Below are 12903 nucleotides of genomic sequence, written 5' to 3' on the forward strand. Positions count from 1 at the left end.
TGATTAAACCATTCTCTTTCATCCGTTTAACTGCCTGGATAATTGTTGACAAAATTGTTTATACCTACACTTTTTTAATTCTTTTGTCTTTTCAATATACATTTAATTAATCATAACACGACTAGATAGATAGTTCGCTCATTATTTCCCTCATTCATTCACTCGTTTGTCTATTTATAAATTTACTCATCATTCACGTGAGGAGATGAACTCAAAATGTTTATTTCCTTGTAGGCTACATAGTTTCGATTAGAAAGAATAAATTTATATTCCATACACTCCAGAACATGAAAAAGTCTGAAATTTACAACTATGCTTAAGATATTCATGAATTTTAAAATGCTTCGATAGCCAATAGTTTGCTTTAAAATACATCTATGACTAAGCATTCATAAAATCATGACAATGGTAAGAACGGATGTTTTTTTTGTTTGTTTTTTTTTTATTTTCTTCTATGCTGTTTTTTAAATTTGTTTCTCCGTTTTTAATAATTATTATCTCTAGGAATGTGCAATGTGTTGATATTCATTATATTGTTAATTATGTTTTAAGGGCATTTAAGGAACACTAAACATATAAACGCGCTAATACATTATATTTCTGGCAGAGACAAAACGCTGTTACAAGTCCGGTACTACCTTTATACCCGAGTATGGTGTGGAAATGTGAATAAGTAGATAGCCTTTTCAGAGGACTCAAATTTGCGCAACGCTCAGAGTAGGAACTCGAACCCAAGACCAACAGGTCACAGGCTAAGTTTTATACAGTCATTAGTCAAACATAACAACCAATATAAACTAAATGAGGCCTTCCGAAAGCTCAGGACTCAAATTTGCGCAACGCTAAGAGGAACTCGAACCCAAGACCAACAGGTCAAAGGCTAAGTTTTATAATACAATCATAGTCAAACATAACAACCAATATAAACTAAGGGAGGCCTTCTGAAAGCTCATACATCCCCAGTATTCTTGTTTTTTATAATGTTCTGGCTGGGAGTTTGGGAGGGGGGGGGGGACTTTTTTTTTTAATTAAAAAGTCTCCCCCTCCCAAAAAAAAAGACTAGAACATTATAAAAAAAAAGTTTTCCCCCTCCCAAACCCCCTACTAGAACAAGAATACTGGGGATGTAGGAGCTTTCGGAAGGCCTCCTTAAACTAACCTTTATACCGAAAGACAACAATCCAATAGAATCAAGTGCAAAATAAACAAGCCAGCGTTATTCCCATAATACGATTATTATTGTCATTATTATCCATCGAAAAAAAACCCCAGCCGGATCCTAAACACAACAAGAGCCAAATGAATAGCCGAAGCGAGTATTTATCTTTATATCCCGGCAGTACCCAGCACAATAATATTGCACTGCATTTTGTGTATGGGTCCGGGAATGAGGGGAGGGAGTGAGGGAGGGGGATGGGGTGGGATAGGGAGACTGTTGAATGTGGTGTGGGGAAAATAGTCGGAGTTAGATAAGAGTAAAATCGATTCCGAACAAGGCGCGACGTGGCCGGATAGAAGTGATATAATGGATTCGTGTGTGTGTGTGGGGGGGGGGGGGGGGGGGGGGGGGGGGGGGGGGGATTTCGATATAGTGGTAAAAGCAGTATCGATCTGTATGGAAGTGATGAAATAATGTAAACACAACAACAAGAGCCATTGGCACAAATTTTCTTGTTCTTGAAACGGGAATTCAAATCCCCAGTTGATTTATTGGTTATTTTTTTATTTGTTTGTTTGTTTGTTTGTTTGTAGGTTTTTCGTCTATGAACCATTCATTAGTTGAGGGGGGGGGGGGGGGTTCGATATAGTGGTAAAAGCAGTATCGATCTGTATGGGTATGGAAGTGATGAAATAATGTAAACACAACAACAACAAGAGCCATTGGCACAAATTTTCTTGTTCTTGAAACGGGACTCGAATCCCCAGTTGATTGATTGGTTATTTTTTTTTATTTGTTTGTTTGTTTGTTTGTTTGTAGGTTTTTCGTCTATGAACCATTCCTTATCAGTTGTTCACATTCGTGAGTTTAAATGTGAGTGTACGATGGGACAGCGTGGCTCAGTGATACGGTCTTTTCTTTGCGTCATACCCGAAAGGTACCGAGTTCGATCACCCGCCGTCGCGCTGTGTGGTCTTGAGCAAGTCACCTCGTCCTAGATCACTTTGCGGCGCTGCTCTGCGGCGGACGCCTGGGTAATCCCAGTCTTCTCTTGGAATAGACCATAAAAACAAATTTCCGCCATGGGGATGAATAAAGGGAATTTTATTTTTTATTTAATTTTTTACATGTTTGGCAAAAATTTTTTAGCCTATCTCCAAAACAAACAAAACCACTCACGTTGTTGTGCACGTGAACAAGTAAAAGTCTTGAAAAACATTTTAATCTCATTCACCCGCATTTTCTCGCTATGTACGATGGTGATTTCTAAAGGACTGAATCGTCAGCAACAGTTGGTTGTCACCCTTTTGTCAGGACCCTTAACCAGTAAACTGCCGTACTCTTCTAGAAAGACACGTATTTAAAATTTGACCAGAAAACTCGTCCTTCAAATTCAAATGTCGACCGATTAAATGACCCTCATCTTGGAAAAATAAAACTCTCAGAAATTGGACGACGTCACAGTTTTAAGAGTTTTTTTTCTCCCAAAATGAGGGTAATCTAAATCGATCAATATTTGAAGGACGAGTTTTCTGGCCAAGTTTTTAAGTATCTTTTAAGAGTACAACAGGTTCTGGTTAACCCTCCCCTTTCAAGCCATTTTCAGAATTTTCCCCAAAACTTCACACCCTCTCAACACAAAAACAGACATTTCTTACTCAAACAGAAAAAGCAACAATTATACATTCTATACATAATATTGTTCGACAATTTGAGTTCTATTACAGAATGTCAAGTTTTTTTTATAGCTATAGCAAAAACAAAAATGAAATCTGGAAGAGAAATGTGACGGTTGCATCGTAACAAATGTGACGATTTTACAATAGGTGGTAAGAAGAGGGTTAATTATCCCTTTGTGTTCACTGCTTGGAAACGAGGAGGAAGATGGACCAAAACGCACGGGTATTTTAATATTATTTCACATTTATTTTGCTCTCCTACAAAGACCTGAATTAAACCAAACCTACGTCGACATATTAGCAGGTCTTATAAGATGATTATAGATAAGCTTGATTTAACAATGTAATAGACAATATTTTGCGTTGATTTGACAGCAATTTCTCTTTCAACAATTAACCCATAACAATTTGAGTTATCAAATGTCGAATCATAACAAGAAACGAACATTTAACTTAACTTTTTGTTAGAGACATTTACTGTCTTTTTTAAAAATAGTAGCAACATTTGATTTAGAAATGGACATTTTAATAGCCAAATTATATGTGACATTTCAATACATAAATATATACATCAATGTTTACTTATTTATTTTTTCCAAACCAATGCAAAATATTGTCCATTCCAACAATGTTACGTGTGGCTATGTGGTCTAGTGGTATGACACTCGCTTTCGGATCGGAAGGTTATGGGTTCGAGCCTCGCGCTCGGCGCATAGTTGAGTCCTTGGAAAAGGCTCTTTTCTCACATTCTCTCACCGTACTCAGGTGTAAAATGAATACCTGGCCGTTAAACAGCGCTGTCTTTGTCCGAAAAATTGTAATATCGCCTAACAGGCGTCATGTCCCGTCCTACATGTTGCTGTTGAACAGGGACCCCTTGTAAACCGCTTTGAGCACATTTAGTGGATATTGCCCTATATAAAGCTCAATTAAATGAAACCCATATTTGCTTTCAGCTATCAGACCTGAAACAAATGGGCACGTCGATAAATAATCCAAGCGATATAAAATTATGCCATTTTTGGAAGCCAATTATATTATCCGTCAGAATTGCTCCATCTTGCTGTGATGTAATATTTGCTGACAGAAATCGATATCTAAAAATAGCTCAGAAAAACAATCGTGAAGGGAAGGGCGGATGAGCAGAGGGTCCCCATGAAACCCGTTTACATATTCATAAGTCTGATAATTAAATGAAAATCATAGGCTCGACGACTTTAGTAATGTTGTTATATTTCTATTTTGGATTAGTTTGGGTGTTTTCCCCGTTGTTCGTCGAAGTGATTATTATCTAATTGAAGATGTGGATTGTTAAAAATAGAAATCTCAACAAATGACGCAACTTACTTACTTACTTATCCGAACCAGCGACCACCTGAGCTCTAGCCCTTCGGTCTTGTGCCATGACGTAGAAGTTAGAAATCTTTTGTAGTTGTTCCAGGTGACTATAAAGTGTGTTACTGATGCTTGGATTTGGTGGGAGGAATAACAAATGACGCAAAATATTGTCCATTACAACAATGTTAAACTAGGCCCATAAGTGGGTCCGAATGTCAGACCTGTATAACATGTACACGTCGTTCATGTCCCATAACTTTTCGTCAGAAAAAAAATGCAATCCGTGAAGATGCTTTCGTCAGATCGATGTGCCAAAACTTGATTGATTCTCGTTGCCACAAATCTCAATTCATATTTCCTGTGAGAGTTGTCTCCACCTGACCCGTTTTCATGACGCGGACTAGCATTTAGCCTCTGACTATAGTAAAAGGGCTTGAAAAAATCGGATTTCATGTGAACTGACCAAGAGTAAAATCAGACTAAAATCACGGCACCTTTGGACTAAGTTTGGCCAAGTTTGAATCATTTGCTGAGGCCGGACTTCAAACTTAGTCTGAGATTAGTTACTAGGATACATCATAGCGTCGACAAGATATAGCAGCTATTTTTAGAGTGAGAGAGCTTTGATTCAGAAGGAAAATATGTAGGTTGCGAATGACAGAGGCAAAAGATGTCCTGTTGCTATTGACACTAGCTTTTTAAAAAACTGTAAGATATGTACAGATCTTCGAAAGTACACATTTTTGTGAGTAAAAACCTTTTTAACCAACCAATGAAATTAAATCGCAGCATTGTCTTATTTTCCATTAGTTTCTTGTTTGTTAAAAATCTGGGATCCCATTATCTCAATAATATAATATGTTCATTATAACATTATGAATTATGAGAGCAGGAGCTGTGGTGAGATGTCTTATCCGCACCAAAAAAAAAAAAAAAATAATAAAAAAAAACGGGTGGTCAATTCCACAAACTCACTTGTCTCCTGTAGTTGAGTCAAGTTTAGACAAGATTACTTCGAGGTGGGAAGGCCCCGATAGATCAGTTGTTAGGGCATTTGGTTCGCAAACAAATAGATTTTTCAAAAACATGAGCTTTTATATAGCGCAATATCCACTAAGCGTGCTTAGAGCGCTTTACTAAGATAGCCTTGCGTCAAACCCAAAAGGTAACAAATACCCTGTTGACTTCATGCAAAGAAGCTCATAACATTGCCATCCGGAAGTATAACGGACCAACACACAATACTGTGAGTATCCATGAACGTTTATAGTCAGGTTAATACAGTTCAGTGAGCATTACTCATAAACGCGGATGGCAAAAAACAATAACAAAGACCTGAGTGACGTCATCTTCGAACTATCTATATCCAGATAACGCCTTCTATTTGTGCTTCAAGTAACAATAGGATTCTATCGCTTGAATGGAATTGTAACAACTGCCTGCCACATACTACAGTTTGAACAGGACGCCGGACTATATAGTAAAGTATTTCCTTTACATCTCGCTAGCACCCAGCAACAACCTATTAACTATTGAAGGAACATATAAACAAAAATAATTTCTGGCTATGAGCATAATATATCCGAACCCCTACCCATATGCAAATCTATAAAACGTTGCACTTATTAACAGCACAAGCAAGACAATCTTTTACACATCGACTACAGAGGTGACTCGATTGTATTACATTTTAAACCTAATAATATGGGTTAACCTTTTGTTTTCAAACGATAATACTTGTTGAACACATTATAACTGCACTTCGCGGTACACACAGCACATGGCAGCAATCTGAATTGCAACAATTTAACCTTTGTAATCTGGCAGCCCTACACAATAATTTGACTACTGTTTAACCACCATATCCACCCTGTATTTGAAGGCTCGCTACGCTCATTATTTTGGTAAATGATTTGTTGAATGTAAGTATAAGTAACACAAGGCCAGTTCTAAATGTGTTATATTATAATACGAGTAACATCAAAATAGGGCGATAATTTTTTAAAGAGCTCCATTCTCTGTCTTTCTATCTATTTTCTACATACTAGATACATTTCTATCTATTTATCTAAACATCTATCTGTATCTGTTTATCTTTCTATCTAAATATCTTTCTTATCTTCTTCTTATCTATTTACATCTATTTGATATCACAGTGTTTAGTTTTAATTTCTCAGAGCCAATTAAAAATAGTGTTCACATTGTTTGTGAGTGTTCTACCAAATGAGCTTTTGGAACATTTATATATTATATTATACAAAATGACGTATTGGAAAGAAGCACATACATCTATTCCTAGATACACAGAGGCACTCACATTATATATATATATATATATATATATATATATATATATATATATATATATATATATATAATATACATATAATATATATCTATATATATATTATATATATATATTATATATATACATATAATATATTATATATATATATATATATATATATATATATATATGTGTGTGTGTGTGTGTGTTTGTGTGTGTATCGATGTCCTATAGTATAGACTGTGCTCGATAAATTAATTTATAGCACACTTCGTATGTATGCATGCATGTATGTATATGTATGTATATATGTATGGATGGATGTATGGATGGATGGATGGATGGATGGATGGATGGATGGATGGATGTATATACAGGGTACATGGCAAGTTACGAAAACTCGGAAAACTGGGTTTATGTGCAGGTCACCATCCTTTGTGCAAGAATTACAGATAGTCAAGTATACAATAAGAAAGAAAATACATTTCATGGGCAAATAAAAACGATACAATATCCATTTATTACTTTAATTATTCGTGACGTCTTTTTCCACAAAGGTTATTCCTATAATAATTGATTACAACGGTTTGCCGTAATGACGTTAATATACCTTAATCACATTCATAATGAGCAGTTTTATTTGCTGATAATTGCCGTACTAATTCGAGCATGAAACAAAGGGAGATTATTCAGTAATTGGAGGATTGGACTTGATCTTGACAATCAAACAGTCACGTGATATGGAGGAAATAATAGGCAATGATGTTGTAAAATACGACGGAGATTAATTTTCTACAAATCTTTGATCCTATCAAGGATTTATGTACAATGGTTTAAAAATCTAATGATGGTTTAAACATTATTTATATATAAGTTTTAAAAGAGGGTTTTTTGCTCATGATAAAATCAGAAAATGATTCATGGTGTCCTAGGTTTTATATATTAACAGGTCTGACAGCCAAACACAATGATGGGACTTGTTTTGACATTGTTGTAGGGGTCCCGATAAGTCACTTGGTAGAGCACTCGCTTCACACGCAGAAGGGACCAAGATCGATCCTGAGCGCAGTCGAGATTTTGTTCCTGACCACCCCCCACCCAGCGATGAATGGGTAGCTGGATCTCTTAGACCTGGCGTAAAGTTCTTTGCGATGGACTAGCGTCATACCAAAATGGTATAGATGCCATGACGCTGAAATCAAGAGATCAGTTGCACACTTTATGTATCCAGGTCCTCTGGACGACTGGTTTCACACTTCCAATGACATTGGAACCAGTATTTTGACATCACACTATTTTTGAGGAGTGACGTGTAAAAGTAATCGAGTTGTTATAATTTCAGCCATTGCCCACACTTGATGATGAGGTATCCATCCTATTTGTTTAGACACGTGTCCATACCATACAGCCCGATTTGTTTTGGGGATTCTCTCCTAGGCTTGTTGCTGGCAGCTGTCCAGGGCTAAAGAGTCATGTCCACTCTTGGTTTTATTTTGGAGTGTCTTTCTCCTAGGCCGATTGCTCTCCCCAGTTATTTTGTGCTGGTAACATCAAACTCTAGTATACGATGGCAGGTAAGATACCAGTCTTCATACTTTCAACGCAAAAGATTTCCAAAGAGGAAATTAGCAACACATGTGGTATAGATAATATTTCGTTACGTTTCATATTTGAGCTTACTCTTGCCATGATCAATCAAACCACGTGATATTGACTGTCCATCCTACATTTGGTTTAATTTTGGAGTAATCTTCTCCTAGATTGATTGCGATCCCTCGCTTACGAGCTCTTATCTACCAAAAATGCTGTATGAACTTCATACATGAATATATATATATATATATATATATATATATATATATATATATATATATATAGAGAGAGAGAGAGAGAGAGAGAGAGAGAGAGAGAGAGAGAGAGAGAGAGAATCGTGTTTGATACAAATATGGTACGGATAGTGCTCGACATGTAGCAATGGAGCGAATTATATTTTTAATATTTACCACAATGTTTGAGACAGTCTACATTAATGTTTCAGGCCAATTAGCCATCGTCAGGACTGTGTGTTACATGAGTTGACTGTTGTTGTTTGTTCATAATAATCATATATAATCTTCGCATCAACTGTATTTACGACAATCATTTCAGATGCTAGAAAAATCGATTCGTGTTTATTATTGCTTTTTAAAAAAGACTCGATTAAATCGATACCAATCAATAATGTGAGTACTACACACTATTTTTGTATTGCATTTGATCCAATGTACATTCTTAATGGGATTGACATGAGAGTGTAAAGGTTAAGATCCCAATACCAACTGCATATTATTACGACAATAATTTCAATGACAACAAAATCGATTTGTGTTTGTTATTGTTTTTATTTTAATGTCAGACTCGATTAAATCGATAATAATTAATTATTTTAGTGCACAATTCTGTTTTGCGTTTCACCTAATTCATATTCATCATGAGATTGTATGTAAGGCCGTCAAACCGATCAAACGCGTGGTATTTTCTTGATAAGTGTTTAGAAATAATCCTTGTACTAAGACAACAATTTAAGATGCAAGAAAAATTGATTTATATTCTTGTTATTATTGTTTTAAAAATTTTAAAAACTCGGTTCAATCGAAACAAATAAATAGGGAATGAGATTATGGAAGAGTGGCGTCCCTTGATTGGAAGTCACGAGCGGAAAAGTTATTAGAGAGAGAACGCCATGTTGGTTGTGCGGCATGAGACACTTCACCGAAAGCGAGGACGAGAGAGACGCATGCGCAAAACCATTTTGACGTTCTCTCTGTAAGGTGACGTCCAATCAAGGGACGCTACTCTTCCGCTATTCTCATTCCCTATAATCCGAGTCTACATTTTCCTTTTTGCGTTTGACCTAATTCTACATCCGTCATGGGGATTGTAAGGTCGTGGAGAAAACGGTGTTCGAATTTTTAACGCCGAACCGTGATTTAAATTAAATACTATCTTTTAAATATAATATCAAATTAATATATAAAGTGTTGCTGTTCGTTCTTGGTTGTATATTTTTATATGTTTGTGCATTCATGTATGTATGTATGTATGTATGTATGTATGTATGTATGTATGTATGTATGTATGTATGTATGTATGTATGTATGTATGTATGTATGTATGTATGTATGTATGTATGTATGTATGTATGTATGTATGTATGTATGTATGTATGTATGTATGTATGTATGTATGTATGTATGTATGTATGTATACATTGTCGCCATAGATTCTCAAATTTGTGTTTATACATTTTTATGCATGCCACGTCTGTAAACGAATTTCCAATTTTTGGATGAATAAAGTATATTATTGTTATTATTATTATTATTATTATTATTATTATTATTATTATTATTATTATTATTATTATTATTATTATTATTATTATTATTATTATTATTATTATTATTAATATTATTATTATTATTATTAATTATATTATTATTATTATTATTATTATTATTATTATTATTATTATTATTATATTATTATTATTATTATTATTATTATTATTATTATTATTATTATTATTATTATTATATATATTATTATTATTATTATTATTATTATTATTATTATTATTATTATTATTATTATTATTATTATTATTATTATTAAAAGGATGATTCCTTTAATGGAACGGACAAAAAACTCGGCTCTAATGATTTTCTGGGATAAACCACTCCCGCCCGCTGCGCGATACGTAAATAATTCAAGGCTGTGAATTGATCCCTGGTAGTTAATGACACATGCTAGAATAAGAAATTAATGAGATAATTTTGCTGGATTCAAAACCGGGGAACGTTTTGAGGCAACGATAACGGGAAATTAGTGTATTTGTGACCCTCCGTCTCCAAACGGTATTATGTCGGGAGGATTCAGACCCCAAAAAGTGAATTTAGAGATAAAATCATGAGAAATTGGAGCTTAAAAGTTTTTGCAATGCAAGAAATAGTCTTTATACTCCACGATGACGTACAGAAATGAAACCCAAGTTGGATATTTGTAGCTATGAATTTAAATTCCCCTTACCGAGTGGATCCCGACATAATAACGCTTTGATACGGTGGGTCACATTTTGACAAAAGCGAAAGTAAAAAAATTGTTGGTCGTGACCTTAAAAATATGAAAAGAATTAGCTGATATAGATAGAACGAAGTTGACGTCACTCAGGTCTATGTTATTGTTTTGTGCCATCCGCGTTTATGAGTAATACTCACTAAAATGTATTAACCAGACTATAAACGTTTAAGGTTACACATAATTGTGTGTGTTGGTCCGTTATACTTCCGGATGGCAATGTTATGAGCTTCTTAGCCAAACGCATACTATCTATAGTGAAAACGAGATGTATGTATGTCTGTGCGTGTCACTGTGTGTTTGTGTGTGTGTAAGTGTGTGTGTGGCTATGCGGCCTAATGGATGAAACTCGCCTTCGGTTCTGAAGTCCCTGGGTTCGAGTCCCGCTCTGAGTGACGCATAGTTGAGTCCTTGGAAAAAAAAAGGCTCTTTACTAAAATTCTCTCACAGTACTCAGGTGTAAAATGAGTACCTGGCTGTTTACAGCATTGTCTCTGTACGAAAAAAAAATGTAATAACGCTTAACAGGCGTCATGTTAAGTGTTGTTGTTCGTTAGGGACCCCTTGTAAAGTGCTTTGAGCACGTTAAGTGGATATTGCGCGATATAAATGCTCAAGTTTTGTTTGTTTTGTTTGTTTGTTTTTGTAATGCAACTAAACTAAGCGTGTGTGTCTCGTTAACTCTCTCCTTACCAGCCATTTTCAGGATTTTCTCCCCAAAACTTCACACCCAACTAACACAAAAATCTGTTTTTTATCACTCATGCATAATAGCTGTAAGTCCTTGCGATACATAATTTCTTTAGCAAAACATGCTCTACAACACATTATTCATTTTCTTTAAATTTTATGATGTACAACAGAAATATGAATAAGAAAAATGTTGGTTGTATCGTAACGGATGTGACGATTTTCATATAGTTGGTAAGGAGAGGGTTAAGAAGATGACTAAAGTATAAGAAAGGGAAAACAGATAAACTCATTTTCTGTAAATTCCATTCAAGGGAGAGAATTTGGTACATCGAGTCCTTCATTAATTATTAATCAGATGGCGGCCTCTTTAGATTGGAACTTCACACGTCCAGTAAGTACACCTACCCCCTTCTTTTGACATGTTTGAACTTTCACCCCATTAACCATTAACTGTCGTACTCTGGAAGTCACGTGTTTAAAAAATTGGCCAGAAAACTCGTCCTTCACATAGAGATCGATATAATGAACCCCATCTGGGCAAAACTCTCAGATTAAAGAAAAAAGGCGTCAGCCGCAGTACAGCACTGCAAAGTGAGCCAGAGCTGGGCAGGTGACGTACTCAAGGCTACACAGCACAGCGGGTAGTCGAACTCAGTACCTTTCGGGTACGACGCAAAGACCACGCCACAGTTCAGGCTTTGTCTGTATGTGTGTGTATGTGCGTGTGTGTGTGTGTGTGCGTGTGAGTTAGGACGTGAAACAATAGCTTAATTACTGTTTCGCTCAACTTTTGTACTATTGGCCTCATTCTGACCCCAAATGTCCACGCGTAAGGACGAACTCTAGATAAACATAACGTTTGAAACAACTCTTTGTAGTGGTAGATGTCTGCCATTGATAGCAGAGCGCCTCACAGCGTGACAAAGAGTAGGTGTGTCAGTCAGGTCTTAGGTGCGGCTTTGTGGTCTAGTGGTATGACACTCGCTTTCGGATCGGAAGGTCCTGGGTTCGAGCCTTGGAGAAGGCTCTTTACTCACATTCTCTCACAGTACTCAAGTGTAAAATGAGTACCTGGCCGTTCACAGCGTTGTCTTTGTCCGACAAATTGTAATATCGCCTAACAGGCGTCATGTCCTGTCCTACATGCTAAATGTTGCTGTTGACCAGGGACCCCTTGTAAAGCACTTTGAGCACATTTAGTGGATATTTCGCTATACAAAGCTCAATTATTATTTTTTATTCCCAAAAAAAGGCAAAGTTTTTATACTCCTTCATCTTCTGACATATCTCTCTTCTCTTCATACTTTGTCGTTATTATTTCAATGCATCGACCTTCGTGTATCCATCCACTCATATTTCGTGTCATGTTCTCAGATTTTTCCCGTCATTCTTTCCGAGTGAACTTCCTTTTCGTTTAAAAGAGAATCTATCGTTAATCTGATTGTCACGATACTGGATCATCTATCTAAATCTTGATTGGCTCTCTCATCCTTTGTGACCCACAAAGTCAATCTGGCGTTTTGATGGAATGAACTTAATCAATACATTTGTGTACAATGTCAAAATGACCATAGCTAGAAAATGTCAAATTTTTTAAAAGTTTAAGTTTTTCTAAAAACCAAATATCCTCG

The 12903-nt window shown here is 35.8% G+C and overlaps 1 protein-coding gene across 7 annotated transcripts in view; it reads right to left on the reverse strand.

Moving 5' to 3' along the window:
* Window positions 1-12903, reverse strand: part of LOC144967059 (synaptotagmin-1) — a 139662-nt gene that overhangs the window by 87678 nt on the left and 39081 nt on the right. Inside the window, exon 1 of one of the 7 annotated variants that reach the window (XM_078903859.1) lies at window positions 1160-1366. The exons of 4 other annotated variants lie outside the window; for them this stretch is intronic. The gene's annotated coding sequence lies outside the window, so the exon portion shown is untranslated. Of the gene's footprint in view, window positions 1-1159; window positions 1367-12903 lie in introns of those variants that run through there. 2 more of the 7 variants (XM_078903860.1, XM_078903854.1) reach the window with 2 other exon arrangements.

Source organism: Berghia stephanieae, chromosome 3, assembly GCF_034508935.2.
Source record: "Berghia stephanieae isolate SIO BIC M18660-M18661 chromosome 3, UCSD_Bste_1.3, whole genome shotgun sequence".
Classification (NCBI taxonomy): domain Eukaryota; kingdom Metazoa; phylum Mollusca; class Gastropoda; order Nudibranchia; family Aeolidiidae; genus Berghia; species Berghia stephanieae.